At 34.0% G+C, this 18,756-nt stretch overlaps 1 protein-coding gene across 2 annotated transcripts in view; it reads left to right on the forward strand.

Annotated features, from left to right (window-relative positions):
- The window catches only part of TRIQK (triple QxxK/R motif containing), a 96,871-nt gene that overhangs the window by 12,285 nt on the left and 65,830 nt on the right, over nucleotides 1–18,756 (forward strand). For both annotated transcript variants that reach the window (XM_030760089.2, XM_022584808.2), the window contains exon 2: nucleotides 4,526–4,685. The gene's annotated coding sequence lies outside the window, so the exon portion shown is untranslated. The remainder of the gene's footprint in view (nucleotides 1–4,525; nucleotides 4,686–18,756) is intronic.

The raw sequence follows: 18,756 nt of genomic DNA on the forward strand, positions 1-18,756 counted from the left end.
TTATTTGGGCCCTCTCTGTTTTCCTTGATGAGTCTGTCTAATGGTTCATCCATTTTGTTGATCTTTTCAAAAAACTAACCCTTAGTTTTATTGAACTTTTCTCTCTCTCCCTCTTTTTTTTTTGTTAAGTCTCTGTTTTATTTATGTCTGCTCTGATCTTTGTTATTTCTTTCCTTCTACTAACTTTGGATTTTCTTAGTTCTTTATTTTCTATCACTTTAGGTGCAAGACCAGATTGTTTCTTTCAGATTCTTTTGTTTCCTGAGGTAGGCTTGTATCACTGTCAACTTCCATCTTAGAACTACTTTTTCTGCATCCCACAGATTTTGGATTGCTGTGTTTCCATTTTTGTTTGTCTTCGAGTATTTTTTTACTTCATTTGATTTCCTCTATTACTGATTGGTTTTTCCTCTATTACTGATTGATTTGTTTAGCTTCCACCATGCTTGTGTTTTCTGTAGTTTTTTTTTTCTTGTAATTGATTTCTAGTTTCATAGTGTTTGATGGAAAAAGATGCTTGATATGATTTTAGTCTTCTTAAATTTATGAAGACTTATTTTGTGGCCTAGGATGTGATCTATTATGGAGAATGACCCATGTGCACTTGAAAATAAATGTGTATTCTATTGTTTGGGGATGGAATATTTTATATGTATCTATTAATTTCATCTGCTCTAATGTGTCATTTAAGGCCAGTGGTTTTTTTACTGATTTTCTGTCCGAATGATCTGTCCTTTAATATAAGTGAGGTGTTAAAGTCTTCTGCTACTGTATTACTGTAAGTTTCACCCTTCATAGTGGTTAATACTTGCTTTATTTATTTAGGTGCTCCCATATTGGGTGCATTTATATTTACAATTGTTATATCTTCCTGTTGGGTTGATCCCATTATCATTATGTCATATCATACTTTGTTTCTTATTACAGTTTTTGTTTTAAAATCTATTTTGTCTATCAGTGCTACCTCAGTCTTTTTTGTTTCAATTTTCATAGAGTACTTTTTTTGCATTTCCTTACTTTCAGTCTCTGTGTGTCTTTAGAACTGTAATGACTCTTGTAGAAAGCATATGTATGAATCTTAATTTTTTAATCCATTCAGTTACTCTATGTCTTTTGATTGGAGCATTAAGTCCATTTAAATTTAAAGCAATTCTTGATATGCATGTACTTATTGCCATTTTGTTAATTGTTTTGGGGTTGTTTCTGTAGTTTGTTTTTTTTTTTTCTCCTTTCTTCTTTTGCTTCCCTGTTGATTTGATGGCTATCTTAGTGTTATGTTTAGATTCCTTTCTCTTTTTTTGTGTTGGTATCTATTTTAGGTTTTTGATTTGTGGTTACCCTGTGGTTCATATATAACAACCTATATACATATATATACACATATGTTTTGTGTATGTATGTGTGTGATTATTTTAAGTTGATGATCTCTTAAGTTTGAAGGCATTCTAACCGCCTTGTATTTTTATTCCCCCACCACCATGTTTAATGTTTTTGATATTATATTTTTGTTTTTGTGTCCCTTAACTATTTATTGTGGATATAGATGATTTTACTACTTTTGTCTTTTAATCTTCCTACTTTATAAGTGGTTGATTTACTGTATGTTTGCCTTTATCAGTGAGATTTTTTTTTCCTTTCATAAGTTTCATATTTCTAGTTGTGGCCTTTTCTTTTCTGATTAAAGGAGTCCCTTTAATATATCTTTTAGAACTGGTTTGGTGGTGCTGAAATCTTTTAGCTTTTGCCTGTCTGTAAAACTTTTGATCTCTCTATGAAATCCGAATGAAAGCCATGCCAGAGTATTTTTAGTTGTAGGTTTTTCCCTTTCATCATTTAAAATATATTGTGCCACTACCTTCTTGACTTCAGAGTTTCTGCTAAAAGTCAGCTGATAGCCTTATGGGAGTTCCCTTATACATAACTTGCTGCTTTTAATAACCTTATGGGAGTTCCCTTATATATAACTTGTTGCTTTTAACTTGCTGCTTTTAATATCCTTTGTTATCATTAATTTTTGCTATTTTATTTATAAAGTGTCTTGGCATGAACCTTCTTGTGTTCATCTTGTTTTGGAATCTCTGTGCTTCCTGGACTTGGATGTCTGCTTCCTTCCCCAAGTTAGGGACTTTTCAGCTATTATTTCTTTAAATAAGTTATCTGCTCTTTCTTCTCTTTATTCTGTGACTCCTATAATGTGAATGTCAGTTTGCTTGATGTTGTCCAAGAGATCTGTTAGACTATCCTAATTTTTAAAATTTTTTTTTTTTTTCTGTTCGGCTTGGGTAATTTCCAGTAGTCTATCTTCCAGATTGCTGATGTGTTCCTCTGTATCTAATCTACTATTGATTTCTTCTAGTAAATTTTTTTTTATTGCAGTTATTGTAATCTTTGTTTCTTCTTTATATTTTCTAGCTCTTTGTTGAACTTCTCATTGTGTTCATCCATTCTCCTCCTGCATTTGGTGAGCATATTTATAATCATTACCTTGAACTCTTTATTGGGTAGATTACTTATCTCCCCTTTGTTTAGGTCTTTTTCTGAGATTCAACTTGTTCCTTCATTTGGGACATATTTCTCTGTTGCCTCATTTTTCCCAGTTCTCTGTGTTTATTTCTACATGTTAGATCAGTCAATTATGTTTCTTCATCTCGGAGAAGTGGCCTTATGTAAGAGATATCCTATGTAGCCCAGCAGCATGTTTCCCTCTGGTCACCAGAACTATATGTCTTAGGGGTGTCCCATACATGGGCTGCATGTGCCCTCTGTTGTGGCAGGGCTGACTACCATGGTCATGCTGGTAGGTGAGGCTGGCCCCAACCCAGTTGGCTGCGAAGCCACATGTTGTGTGGTTGTTGCAGGCCTGATAGGGGATGGAATGAGCTCCCCATGCAGTTGGTTATACAGCCTGGGGGAAATAGGACTGCTGCTCGCCTGCTGATGTGTGGGGCTGAGTACTAGCATGGCTGTTTGCCTGGTCCAGGTGGGCACTGAGCTGGCACTGGCCTGCTAGAGAGCATGGCCAAGTCTCTGGGCAGCTGTCCACACAGTCCAGGGAGGCATGGGTCTGTTGCTATCCCACTGATGGCTTGAGGGAGGATTCCAAAATGGGGATTGACAATGCTGGTGGTATTGCTGTAGAATGAGCTCCCAGAAATGGTTGTTGCCAGCTGCTCCATCCCCATGGGGAGTCCCAGTTACCTCCTGCCTCTCTGGGAGGCTCTCCAAGATCAGCAAGTGGGTTTGACCCAGGTTCCTCTCAGACTACTGCTTCTGTGCTGGGATTCAGAACATGTGAAGTTTTGTACATGCCCTTTCAGAGCAGAGGGTTTGTTTCCTATAGCTGTCTGGCCCTCCCAAACATAAGACTTGCTGGTTTTCAAAGCCAGACATTTGAGGATTTGTCTTCCTGGTGCAGGACCCCTAGGCTAGGGAGCTTAGTGTGGGGCTCAGGCCTCTTATTTCTTGGGGAGGAACTCTAAGATTTTAATATTTTTTCATTTGTCGTTTGACAACCTGAGGAAGTGTGCTGACTATACCACATCTCTGCCTCTCCTATTCATCTTCTTGTGGTCCCTTCTTTATATGTTTAGTTGTGGAAAATCCTATATGCTAGTCTTCATGTTGTTCTCATGGAGAATTGCTCTGTAAGTAGTTGTAATTTTGGTGTGTCCGTTGAACTCCAGGTGAGTTCATGGTCTTCCTACTCCACCATCTTGGCCACCTCTGCAAGCTATTTTTAATGATATAATTACAATTAGTAAAACTTGTATTCTCAAATACTTTGAGTTAAATTTTATGTTGATTATTATTGTTAGACAGCAGTTTGGAACCACTTAAATTTGATACTCTTATCTATGTGAGAGCAATTGTGGCATAAAGCTAGAGATAAGTTCAGTGCCTGGCACATAATAAGTATTTAATAAATATTCTTTGAACAAAAATGAATAAACCATACATTATTTGAATGTTTTCCTTGTTGCTTTTTAATTGGCATTTGGTTTAGAAAGTAACATGTACTTAACAATTATGGTTGAATAAATATATTTATAGGTCAACTCTACAAATTGCAATAACAGAAAATAAATTAAAATTAGTCTCTACATTCATATTTAAGTCTAAAATATAGTGGAAACATCTCTTAGTACTTTTCAGATAATCACTATACAATGAACCATTCTTCAAGTGTGATCTGCAGAAATAGTGTTACTATTTATTACAGTGGAAGGGGGTCTTTACTTAAATAAATTTAGGACACATTGGGTCAAGTAAATTTAAATAGGCTTTTCTATTATAGGACTTCTCAGAGCTTTTTTATGAAAGTGTACCTTGTGTAAAGGGGGAATAGTATGCAATGTTTTTCAAGCATACATGGCCATAGAAACTTAATTTGAATGAACATATAACAGAGTTAGCAAACCACAAACCACAACTTGGAAAATGCTACCACAGTGATTTTATTTTGTGGACGTTAAGGAACTGGAGATCATCCATTTAATATTTCCATATACTCTGTTTTGGATTCCAGTAAGAAAAAGCAACCAAGAGTATTATTATTGGTATCTGGAGTTGAATCTTCCAGGAGTGCGAGCGCAGCTTCCTCAGTAAAGGTCTTGCCTTTAGAAACATCTTACCCCTTGACATCTCTCCGGAGTTAAGACTTGGCAGCCTCAAGGACACAGCACAAGGTGTGTTTATTTGATTTAACATTTGGCAAAAGGTGTTTTGACTTGTGGTTTGTTTTCTTTCACTTTGATTTTCTTGTTTTGGTTTGTTTGTTTTTGGCAATGAACTTGAGTTTGGAATTAGTTCTTTTTTATGGGAGGCAGGATTACAATGGGGAAATGTTTTTACTTGTATTTATTTTATGATTTTGGGTAAATCCAAGAAAATGAAGCAAGATCCATAAAACTATAAAATTTTATCTGATTAATTTGTTAAATCATTTAGTATTATTAATTGTCTATGAGAATTTGTTGCCACATTAAATATTTGATCTCTCTTGATGTTTGATACACTATGATACTTTGATATATAACTATATGTTGATAATTATATATTGGTTAAAATCAATGTCCCTGCATAGTAAGTAATGAACAAATTAAGATCATCATAAAATATCTATTATTCAACATTACTTTAAATCTTTCTTGATTAATTGGTATATCTATGTCTCACATGTTTTGTGGAGAGAGGAAATATGTTATAAAATGGAAGAAAATGGGCCCCCATTATATCTGTGACCCTATCTTCTACTCTCTTCTTCCACCCCTCATTCTAATTAGAACTCTTCAATAGCTCCCCATTTCACTCAAGACAAAAGCTAAAGCTTTGAAACTGGTCTGTATGTCTCTGCAAGACCTGGCTCCTTGTTACCTCTCTAATCCCATCCCTAACTACTCACTTGCTTAGCCATACTGTCTCCCTTGTTGTTATTTGAAAATGACAGGCGTGTTCCCATCTCAGGGTTTTTCCATTATTTTCTCTACTGAATTGCTTTCTCCCTGATATCTGCATGACCAATTTATTTACTTTCTTTTGGATTGTTATTAAAAGGTCGCTTTCTAAATGAGGTTTTACGTGGTCACCATCCAAAATATCCCTGCTCTGTGTTTTCTACTTAGCATTTATCTTATCTAATAAACTACGTATTTTATACTTGTCTTGCTTACTGTCATTATCATTTGCAAGAATATTAGTTATTCCTATGAGGGCAAGGGGTTTTGTTTGCTCTGGTTTTATTCTAGCCACCAGAGTAGTCCCTGGCCTTTGATGAGTGAATGAATGAATGCTTAATTTAGAAAATATTTTTTAAGGACTTACCATGAGCAGTGCTAGTTGGTGAGGATAAGGAATGAAATACACAGTTCCTGCCCTCAGAAGTACACTTTGAAGGGAGGTAGAAATTGCAGCAGTATGAACAGAACATTATCATTACTTGGGGAAGCAACATTTAATCAGACTGTGTTGGGCTCATGAAAGTCTTCCTGAAAAATGTAACCCTTTGAATCACTCAAATAGCCTAGGTTATGCTGTAGGAACAAAAAAGCCCAAAGCTCAGTATCTTTCTTTTTAAAATTTTTATTTTATATTGGAGCATAGTTGGTTAATAATGTTGTGTTAGTTTCAGGTGTACAGCAAAGTGCTTCAGTTATACATGTACATGTATCTATTCTTTTTCAAATTCTTTTCCCATTTAGGTTATTACAGAACACTGAGCAGAGTTCCCTTCCACTATACAGTAGGTCCTTGTTGGTTATCTATTTTTAATATAGCAGTGTACAAGTCAATCCCATTCTCCCAATCTTAACACAACAAATATTTATTTCTCACCCAGACTACATGTCCAGATTGGATTGGTAGGGACTCACAGTGACCAAAGACATTGAAGACTTCTTCTGAATGTACTTCCATGATCACTGCAGAAGTGAGAAGAAAGAGTGGCTAGTTATGCACTGGCATATAGAGTTTCAGTGGTCAAAGCAAATTGCTTTATTTCAAGTGGGGGACTGTGAAGTACAATACTGGCCTCTATGCAAAGGGAAAGGAAAATTGGAAGATATGTGAACAGAATTAATGACTACCATGCCTTTCTACTGTTTTAAAGGAGTATAGGAAAATTGGAAGATATGTGAACAGAATTAATGACTACCATCCTTTCTACTGTTTTAAAGGAGTATAAGATACCCACGTAAAGAAGTGTTTGAAAGCATTTTCAGAGAAAGGAAGGGCATGGGCAAACCCAGTAAGCTGTTACATATTATGATCATTTCAGAAAACTACACGTAGTTAAAAGTAGTTGGGGTATAGTGCATGCGTGGGATAAAGACAGATAAAGAGATTAGTGGGAAAACAGGGGTTAGATTATAGCACACTATGGAATTAGAGCTCTATCCTAAAGGACTTAGGGAGCATTGAATGATATAATATACCTCAGAGGAATTTCTTGATTAAATTTAATTTGTGAGAGATTATTCCTGTTTTTGTTTGTTTTTTTTGTTTTTATTGAAGTATAGTTGATTTACAATGTTGTGTTAGTTTCAGGTGTACAGCAAAGTGATTTTATATATATATGTATATATACATATATATGTGTGTGTATATATATATATATATACTTTTTCAGATTTTTTTCCATTAAAGATTATAACAAGATATTAATATAGTTCCCTGTGCTATATAGTAGGTCCTTGTTGTTTATTTTATATATAGTAGTATATATATATAGTAGTATAGTATATGTTAATCCCATATTTGTATCATTTTTATTAGATTCCACATGTAAGTGATATCATATGATATTTGTCTTTCTCTGTCTGACTTGCTTCACTTAGTATGGTAATCTCTAGGTCCATCCATGTTGCTACAAATGACATTATTTCATTCTTTTTATGGCTAAGTATTATTCCATTGTATATGTATACTACATCTTCTTTATTCATGTGTCGATGGACATTTAGGTTGCTTCCATGTCTTGGCTATTGTAAATAGTGCTGCTATGAACACTGGGGTGCAGGTATCTTTTTGAATTAGAGTTTTCATGTGAGATATTATTCTGGAATCAGTGTGGGGGATGGCTTTGAGGGGAGGAAAAACTGGAGACAGTAAGACCAATTATGATACTAATGCAGGAATGCTGGTGAGACCCTGGATAAAGACAATGACAGAGGAGATGAAAAGGAGGAGAACAAAAGGTAAAAAGGCAGGAAAGTGTTTATGGGGCGGACTCCAGGGCACAGAGGAAGTAGGATACTTCTTACACTGGCAGTGTTTGTGCCTGAGCATGTGTATGTGGATTTTTGTTTAGTGTGTGTGTAAATGTGTATGTTGCTGTGTGTGAGAGAGTGAGAGTAAGCTTGCAAAGTCAGTTGGCATTACCTAAAGATCTATGTTTTCTTTGTGATTTGGTAAACAAGCTCATGTGCCCAGATTGAAACGAAGATGGGTTTCAGGAGAGCCCTGCAAGCTGGAATGGCTACTGAGTCAAATGGGAGATGGGATCACCTTGGGGCTGAGAAGTTGCTGGGTAGTGTTCTGTACTTGTAAAATATCAGATTACACATTTTACAGCAAAAATTGCTTTGGGAAGTTCAGTTGCGTTTTTCTTTAAACTGTTTAGAGTTCAGCAATAATTTGAAAATAAACATTTTAAATAAATTTGTGTATGCTATTTCCATTAGAGGGGCCCATGATATATAACCTATCCCCTGCTCCCAAATTTTGGCTAATGTGATAATGAAGACCCAATCATTTTATAATAGAGGAAAATTTTCTAAAATTAGTGAGGTAGTTATCCAGTGCTTTTATAAAATCATTTTTTATGATAGACTGAAATAAAATACTATAATGTTATAGTGAAGTTTAATTTTCAAAAAGAAAATAGAGAAGTGATTGGAATACTTATTATATTTTTCTTAAAGTTTTTTGGAAGACATTGGAATGTACTATAATTTAAAGATATTCTGAAATTGCATTTCTTGTTTGCCATTGTATGTTAAACCCATGGTTATTTTAAATATTTGGGATGCTAAATTTATTACTGCAAATTCAAGTCTGGTCATTGACAGAACCAGTTTTATCTAATGTCAGACTACTGCTCTAGTAGAAAGAACCATACCGACCTGCCCAATGCACGTGGTGGATATATGAGAGAAATTGTGACATATCGACTTAGAAATAGCATCAAGAGTTTACAACTCCTGAACTCCTGATAAGAGAATATCAAAGAAGTCGTGGAAGTGTTGAACTGAGAAGATTCTTTTCTTAGTGGAGAATAATTGGAGATTTCTGACAAAGATAAGAGATTCAGTTGTTAGTTTAAAAAATGGGGACTAGTGTTTAAGATTTTTGTTGTTGTTCAGAAGCCTTCCATTTTAGAAAGTATTTTTGCATACTGATTATGTACATATACTGTAAACATTTAAGTGATAATCTATTTCTTCAAAGTTTTCAACACACTAACAAGAAGACAGCATATGTAATTTGGCATTTTAAAAGTTATCCAAAGATACTTTTGCTGAAACCACTTAGCTGATTATAGAAGATGGTTAGAGTACAATTTATATGTAATTAAGTTACACATAAGATACATATTATGAGACCATTCTTTTCTTTTTGTATCTCATTGACTTTTTAAATGAATGTGAGGTCATCAAGTTCAGGTTATTATTATTTTTTTGTCTAAAAAAACCTATTTGGACTGTAAGGTGCCTCAACAATGAGTAACTGATTAAGCCAGAATGATGTAATAATACTAACAACATTTATTGAGCACTTACTATGTGAGAAGCACCATGTCACGTACTTTAAATGAACTAGCTATTTAATTTAATGCTTACAGCAGCCACATGAGATAGGAATTCTTACTGTACTGATTTTAAAAAATGATAAATGAGCTTAGCTTTGTAAACAACTAAAAAGTAACAGAACCAGAAAGGAAACGAGTTAAAGCAGGGAAGAGTTAACCCATACTTTATCAGGCTCATATTCTTATAAAAGATAGAGAACTTATAGTAATATTTTAAAACTCAAAGCATTTTTAAATTAAGTTTATAATAATTAAGCATAAAACGTGGATGTTTTAAGTTAACGTAACAGTCTTCTGAAAAATATATCTACTCAAAAATATACTGAGTGTCTACTATGTCCACAGTGTTCTAATAGTTTGAGATTATTTAGTGTACAAACAATTGTGGTACTACATCCTAGTGGAGGGAAGTCAGAAAATAAGCAATAGACTAAATTTAATATGAAAAGAGCTTTTTAACATTTTAAAAGTAATAGTTGATAGGTCTAAGGTAAAAATAACTTTTCTTTTGCAACACTGATCATATACTTGTTCATAAAAAAGGTGAATATTGATTGCTATAATATGGTTATTTATTTTAAATATTATTGACCATTACTTTGAAATCTCTCCCTTTCCTCCCTCCTTACACACTGAAGATGCAGCATTCCAAGAAAACAAATGTCATTTGTAAAATAACTTTATTTTATTTAATTACAGAACTAAGTGCTCCATGGCTTAAACAGAATGAAAGTGAAGTCTTAGGACATATTTTTCCTATGAAGAACACATTTAAGTGCATTTTAGCACCAAAATAACTGCAGATGCCATGATTAAAGATTCAGTCGTCGTCTTTTTGTTTGCAATATATAGGGGTATGTTTATGTGTGTATGAGAAAAAGAGGAAGGGAAAGAATAAACATGAGAATGAGAATGAATAATGCCAAAGCTCCCTAGGTGCTTTTGTTTTAGTAGCTTCTCAGAATTCTACCTCTATAATTCAGGGAATTGACTAAACATTTACATATATTGTTAAAGTAAAGGATGCCATTTTCTCTGTTCTATGTTTCTTCTATTTTCTCTCAAGTGGTCTCAGTATTACTATACTGGATATTCTTTTATGTAGCTGTCTCTAGTATACCACTCCGTAACTACTTGGTAGACCATCTTACATCTATTCTTTCTTGTGTATGCTTTAAGGAGTTAAAAAATGGATATAGTTTATGAACTTCATTATTGAAGTAGTAATGATGTGGTACAGTGAAAAATTAAAATGTTTAATCACAAGGTCATTAACAAAGAATGAAAAATAATTAAGGGCAAAAGATGAATAAAGGTTTTAAGATAAAATCGAAACTCAAGTATGAAAAGACCACTGTATTGAGAGAGGCATAGGAAAGATTTTTGCAGAGGATATAATCTGTATTAAAAGTCCAGTTCTGTTAGGAACTAGACTTTTGTACTGAATGAGATAACATGAAAGTCTTTGGAACAGGCTGTAAAAAAGTTTTGGAAAAAGTAAAGGTAACAAAAGTGACAAATGTAGTTAAAAAATAAGCAGTAAGGAATATGATTCATTAGGGAGAATTTTGGACCAACCAGAGATTGTGATTATGGCCAATAATGTGAAAAATTTGGAAAACTATATTTTTCTTTTTTAATTGCTTCATCAGTTTATTCATGCACTAAGAGTTGTTTACTTTCATAAAATCCCATTTTCTGATCTGAACTAAACAAGGCAAGTTTAAAGGCAGGGACTCAGAACAGTTCACAGCCTTTTCACTGTGTTCATTTCTAAATGCCTTATTTGAAAGAGAATGCCCTGGTTTATGATTTTCATATCTTTTTCCCTTTTAGAAAGAGGCAGATGGTATGAAAACTGGACTCCCTTATTTAAAGGGAATGTTGATATTTATAACCAAGCTTATCTCCAGCAAGATTTGTTTTTTGCAGCTGTTCCAGGTTGAAAAAAATATTATATTAAAGCCCTGGCTTGTTTTTCTTTCCATATTTGGGGGGGGGTAATCTTCAGAATGTGAAAAAGTGATGTTTGATTTTAAACATGAATGCAATGTAAACTGTGATTTTTTGCTTCTATATGTGAATTTTCTGTTTGTATGCTGTGATGATATTACTCTTTTTGTTTCACTGATCTATTTCCTAGATACATCACACTTGAGAAATAATTTACTCATCTTTTTCCTATCATCAAAGTATTCTAGGAAGTATAGTAGATTTTCACTGAGTTAGCCTTTATTATTAAACAAACTATTTTCTAACTGTCCATTTTGATATGTTAGTCATTTTCTTTCTGCCCAGAGTGAGTATATGTTTTACTGGGAAATCAACTTTTTCTGTTCTTTTTTTATAGTTATATTATTTTTTGTAAGATATGTTTTTCTTTCTTATTTTCTATTCTTTGTTTCTATTTTCAATTATAAATGCTGCTATTTTTCTCTGAACATGTTTTAGAAACTTTCTTTTATAATTTAATAGAAAATTAATTATATTTTATTCTCTAAACTTAATACTTAGAGCTATCTTTTTGGGCATGTGTTGACATAGAATGAATATCTAAGCTTATACACACACATAATCTTTGTTTATATGTGTTCTTATTATGTACCCACATGTACAAAATTTTCCATAAAGAAGGATATTTTATCAATAGATATATTGATTTATTGTGAATAAATGTGATTATTGATTTAAGTGGACATAACTTACACAGCTTGCTTGTCAAGTTAAAGCAAGCCCCACTATTTTCATAAAGATTACCTTCTTGAATATGAAATATTATGCAAATTATGATTATGTCAGACATATATTTTTCCTTTTTAATAATTAAAGCTGAAACTTTTATTTAAAAGTTTTTAGTGTTTATCAGCACTCACAATTAAACTATTTAATTTAATATCATGAAAACCAGCATATTGCTTAAATTTACAAAACCCCAACCATTATTAGTAGTAAACAGTTTATTTCCAGAGAGTTTCTGGCTGTTTTCTGAATAAACCCTTTAAACTTCAATCTTTGATTCATAAAATAATCAATCTCTCTCTTTAACCACATAGAACATGAGTAACTTTAATAGATTTTATCAGTTCAGTTTATTCCACACCTCCCTTTATTCTTTATAATGATAATCACAGTTAAAAATGTTAAGTGAAGAATATGTGAACTCTTTGTTTGTGTGTCACCTCTCTCCCTATCTTTTTGTAAGGAATGCTTTTCACTCTAGTATGTTAGTTCATTGTACAAATGCCATTTTTTCCTTGCATGAGTGTTTGCCTAATGTGGGTTTAGTAAAAATTTAAATGGAATTCTCAAAATAAACAAATTGACTTGAAACACTTAGTGAAAGCTGCCAGCATTCTATTATTCTGTACTCTCACCATGTAACAAAGCAAGTGATTCTACAAAAGGTATGAAACTGCAAACAAAAGTCTTTCACCTTACTATTCCTGGTTTTATTATTATTGCTGCATGTTCCCGATGGATACCCTATGAGTGAGCATTTAAGGATCCTGTGACCTGGGGTTGTCTATATTCATTTTCTATTTCTTTAGCCAGGAGATCCAAAGTATATATTTCTCAAATTCTTTGAAAATAATAAAAATAATAAAGATAAAGAAATATAATAAAATAAATAAATAATTTATTTATAAATAAAAATAATAAAGGGTGTTCTTTCAATCAGTACCTTATACATCTAAATCTCACATAAGTTCAAATACAAAGAGCTAGGGCAGAAATAAAATACATTCTTTTATTATATGATATGGCTGAAGGAGATGTTGTGTTTAGTCATATAGAAGTAGTAGTGTATAAAAAAAGTGAAATAAAATATATTTATAAACTATATTAAAATAATTGAAATTTTAATTCAGAAAGTATTTATGTGTTTCCCAGGCTTGCAGCCTTTCATTTTGAACATCAGTGATCATTATTCTATCAGTTTATGGGGAAAATAGCAAACTGCTCACAATAATCACCCTCTCTTTTTGAAATATCCTTCTAGAGGACCTGATTCCAAGGTAAAATGTTAGCTTATGTGAAGGAGGATTTAATTAACACTTGAAAATTGACCAGTGGGAGAGAGAGAAAACTTGTAGAGTAGTAATGCCATTTTATAGTGAATAAAAATTGATTCTAAATATAATGACACTTTAATTTCTTAATAAGAATGTAGTTTAGGAAGGATCTAACAAACGTGACACATTATTTATTTATTTATTTTTGCGGTATGTGGGCCTCTCACTGTTGTGGCCTCTCCCGTTGCGGAGCACAGGCTCCAGACGCGCAGGCTCAGCGGCCATGGCTCACGGGCCCAGCCACTCCGCGGCATGTGGGATCTTCCCGAACCAGGGCACGAACCCGTGTCCCCTGCATCGGCAGGCGGACTCTCAACCACTGCACCACCAGGGAAGCCCTACACATTCTTTTATCTTTAAAAATAATTACTGGGAATTCCCTGGTGGTCCAATGGTTAGGACTTGGCGTTTTCACTGTGGGGACCAGGTTCGACCACTGGTTGGGGAACTAAGATCCTGTAAGCTGTGTGGCACAGCCATAAAAACAAAAAACAAACAAACAATAAATAAAATAATTACTAATAATAACTAACATGGCTATGTTTAACTGATTCAATAAACTAGATATTAGATAATTAATTTCCAGGTATGTATTAGTTTTCTATTGATGCATAACAAATTACCATAAACTTAGTGTCTTGCAACAACAACCATTTATTAGCTCACAATTTTGTGGGTCAGAAGTCCAACATGGCCTGAATGGATTTTCTGCTCAGGGTCTTACAAACCTGAAATCAAATGCCAACCAGGCTGTTCAAGGCTCTGTGAAAGAATCCACTTTTAACCTCTTATATGTTCTTGGCAGGATTTAGTTTCTTCTGGTTGTAGGACTGAAGTCCTCATTTCCTTCTCAGCTAACTGATCTATTTCAGGTCAGCCTTATTTTTTGCCACATAGCCCCCTCCATCAATGGAGAATTTCTTATACACAGAATTCCTTTGACTTTGAATTTCTCTGACTTCTCTGGCTTTGACCTCTAGACCAAGATTTAAAATGCTCATATGTGAAACCCCTTTGCTGTTAATGTAGCATAATCACAGGAGTTATATTTTATCATAATCACAGATTCCACCCACACTTAAGGAGGGGAAGAGATTTACAAAGAAGACCATATTGGAGGTCATCTTAGAATTCTACCAATCACATTTGATGTAGTCATTACTTATCAATATGAGTGTATGGATAACTTTTAATCGACGGTGTGCTCTAGGATTACCTCATTATTTTTGTAGCTAATACCAGGTCTTTCTCGCTCTGCTCACTTAAAATTTTTGTGTTTACATCTAACATTTTACTTCCTACATCTCTGCTGCATTATCATAGTTTTCTTCTTATCTGTGTTTAGAACAGGTGAGACATAGGACCACACATTGAGATTTCTACTTTTAAAAAGCAGCTAATGAATTCCTAGGGAGAGTTATTCTGGGTCTCTTTTGGACATTCAAAACTGTTTTGAGAAAACACAGTTAATTGCAAAAAGCTGTAATGTATTTAGGAATTGATGGGGCAGAAATAGAGTAATGAATTATATATATATTATCACACGTTCCCCAGACAACAGATTCTGAGGCACAGCTTAACCTTGAGTGCAATACTAGGGGGACAAGAGTGAGTGAAAAATGGAAGAAAGAAAAACTTTAGATAAGGAGGAAAAACAAATACAAGGTGATTACTAAGCTGGCCATAGGTGCGAGAGAAAATGTAGACTTTTGTGTGGTCATGTGGGACTTCTCCAGGCCGGCTGTATAGAACCAATTAGTTGGGTTGAGCAGAAGAAAGTAATTTATCTGCCAGCATCTGCCTATCTCTTATTTTTCATTGGTCAAAGCTCACCTCATGGTTTGTTACTATCCCTGTACTTTTCAGATTGTTGTTGTGCTATGGGGCTTGGGATTTGGAAGTGGCAGGAGGAGCCAAGCTTCCTATGGGTCTAGGTGTAGGTACTGCTGTAGCTGTGGAGGTAGTGTTGGAAGCTGTACCTTCACCTTCACCCCCAGAGGAAGCCAAGTCAGCCAGTGGTATTTGAAGATTAGTTGAGATTAATGGCTGGTGCTATTGGGTAAGTGATTGAAGATCCAGGAGGCAGTGAATCTGCAGAAGTACATAAATTGGGTCTAACATAGAATGACATGTAGTGATTGCATCTGGTCAATTTCTTTAAAGATTCCTTATAATATGTAAATGGGCCTTTAATAGTACCTATGTCACAGTTAAAACTCACTAAATGTTTATGAAGTTTAATTTTTAGATAACATCGTCTCCTTGGTCATCAGATAGTCTTTTCAAAATTTAGATAGTTTATTTGTTAATAGATGGTGAAATACTCAAGCATAATTAATGTGAGAAGCAATAGATATCATTCCTTTGGATATCCATTGTTAATTGAGTCCTAGAGTTATACCGAAAGGCATTGATCTTGTGGATGTGTTACTTTTCAAATATGAGTATTCAACCAGGTCAATATTCTTTACAAAAGCCAATTGTCTAATTTTCACACCATTACTGTAACAGCAGAATTCAGATTAACATTTACATGGTCTTCTTATACAAAGATTTTGTTATTATTTATTTTTTGTTATTATTATTAGGATCAGGGTAGGATTGAACCCAGGTTCTCTGATAAGGCTTGTTGGACTGTCCAAGGTATAAAGGTTAAGAACAAATAGATGTATTTAATCTCTGAGGTTTCTTCTGATTCTGTTGTACTAAATAAACTATTGTTTATACTCAGATCCTTCCTTTTATATATTTAAGGTAAGTTCCATGGCTTTAATACTACCATTCTCATTCAAAAATTGAGGTATATTCATATGTCTTTTAGTTAAGTTCTGTGGTTTTAACTACCATGTTTGTCCCAGATTTTTTTTTTCTTTCAAACTAACCTCAAATATTAATCTCTGGGACTATATTTTGATTGACTTTTGGAAAATTCTAACTATGAAGAAAATAATAGCTCTCTAAATTTTGTGGTTGATTGAGTGAACAAACAAACCAATCTAAGTTTGTATAATTCAAGTACATTTTCATTGTCAATTGTACATGAAAAGCATATTATCTGTTTTATAATGAAATATTTCATTATCAAATGAAATGTTATATAACAATGTTATAAATATCTATGTCTCACCCCCAAGAGTAAGAAATAAAATTACAAATTGAAAGCTTCATCTTATGGCCATGGTGGAGGAATATGGGCCACACTTTGCCTGCTTTAAACAACTATCAATAACAAACTGGTATATTTCAACAATTTTAAACATTGGACAACAGACAGTAGAATTGTGATTCCTAAGAGAAGGAAAACGGTGAGCACTGGATTTCTTCCTGGAATTAATTTCCTGCTTGTGGGTATAGAGAGGAGGAACCCAAACAGAACCCAGCCACCTCACTGAATTTAGCTGATATGGATTGGAGTTTGGAGAAGCTGAGTGGGCTATATATGGTGGGGCAGAGTTCTGGAGGGAGCTATGCAGTCAGAGCATTTCAGAAATCTACATAGGGGTTCCCTTGCAACTTTATTGTGTGCTATGCCATACATGTGTAGTATGTAACTCCATTTGGCTGGGCATAGCATGGGAAGGGTGTGTTAAATTGAACAATTATGAGAGCTTACACAGAGTGGGGAGATTAGAGCTTTGGCCAGTCAGAATGGAAGGACTTCATGGTCAAGTAGGGCATTTAGTGGGACCCTAGAGATTATAATGCCTTAGAAGTAGGACTGATCTGAGTGAAGGCTGTCCAGACCCAGCCTAGAAAAACTTAAATAAAACCTGATCAGAGCTTCCCTGGTGGTGCAGTGGTTGAGAGTCCGCCTGCCGATGCAGGGGACACAGGTTTGTGCCCCAGTCCAGGAAGATCCCACATGCCATGGGGCAGCTAGGCCTGTGAGCCATGGCTGCTGAGCCTGTGCATCTGGAGCCTGTGGTCCACACGGGAGAGGCCACAACAGAGAGGCCTGCATACCACAAAAAAACAAAAACAAAAACAAAACCCTGATCAAACTGATTTGTAACTTAACTGCTTTCCCATCCTCCCCTCCCCCTAAAAAAAAACCCAAAATGTTTCAAAGGAAGAAAATGATATCCAGATACTCAACAATGTAACATTTATAATGTTCATCATCCAATAAAAATTACTAGACATGTCAAAGTGCAGGAAAATGTGCTCCACAACCAGGATAAAAAATAGTCAATAGAAAGAGACTCATAAATGACAGATTTGGTGGACCTACCAGCAAGGAATTTAATTAGTTATTATGAATATTTTTAAATTTTTGGTGGGAAACATGAAAATAGACAAAACATGAACAAAATGGAAGGTATTAGAACATAGACAAAACATGAACAAAATGGAAGGTATTAGAAAGAATCAAAGGAAGTTCTAGTGATAGAAAATACAGTTTATGAATTAAAAATTTTACTGTATGATATTAATAGATTAGACACTGTAGAAGACAAGATCAGTTTGGACATATTGTAAGAAAATCAGCCCCAAATGGAAAATAGAGAGAAAATGATTGCTTAAAATTAAAACAAACAACCAAAAACCCACAGAGTCTCAGTGACTTATGAGACAATATGAAGTAGCCAAATATATATGTAGCTTAAGTCCTAGAAAGTGGGGGGCAGAAAAATATTTGTAGAAATCATGGCAGAAAAATTTTAAAATTTGATGAAAACTTTAAACTCACAGATCTAAGAACTCAAGGAATCCTAACAAGGATAAAAAAAAAAAAATTAGACAGACACCAAAACACATCAAATTGCTGAAAATAAGGATTTAAGAAATCTTCTAAATTAGCTAGATCAGGGGAGGAATATGAAACAAAGAAAAAATGGTGAATTTGAAGAGTGTTCATCAAAACTATGCCAGCCAGAAGACTGAAAGAAAATATTGTGACCCTAGAACTCTATACCCAGCAAAAATATTCTTCAAAAGTGAAACACAAAAAAATACTTTAAAAAAATCTTAGAGAATTTGTTGCCGAAACACTTGCATTACAAGCAATATTAAAGATAGTCCTTTAGGAAAAATGAAAATGAAACCTCAATCTATACAAGGAATAAAGATAACTGGAAATAGTAAATATGTTGATAAGTATAAAATGTATTTTTCTCATTTCATAAATTTTTTAAAAGATGCTTGTTTAAAGCAAACATATTAACTATGACTTGGAGTGTACTGTTGCAAGGCCTTATACTATGTTAAGTAGTAGAATGTTATTTGAAGATAGACTGTGATTAGTTATATATGTGGGTTATAAATTCTGGAGTAACCACTGAAAATGTAAAACAAAGAGGAATAACTAATAAATTAAAAGTGAAGATAGAATATTAAAAAAATGTTCAATTAATCCCAAAGAGGCAGGTAAAGAAGAAC

The sequence above is a fragment of the Delphinapterus leucas genome, chromosome 17, assembly GCF_059928025.1.
Source record: "Delphinapterus leucas isolate spDelLeu-1000000601 "Yukka" chromosome 17, BTC_Dleu_Yukka2, whole genome shotgun sequence".
NCBI classification, from domain to species: Eukaryota; Metazoa; Chordata; class Mammalia; order Artiodactyla; family Monodontidae; genus Delphinapterus; species Delphinapterus leucas.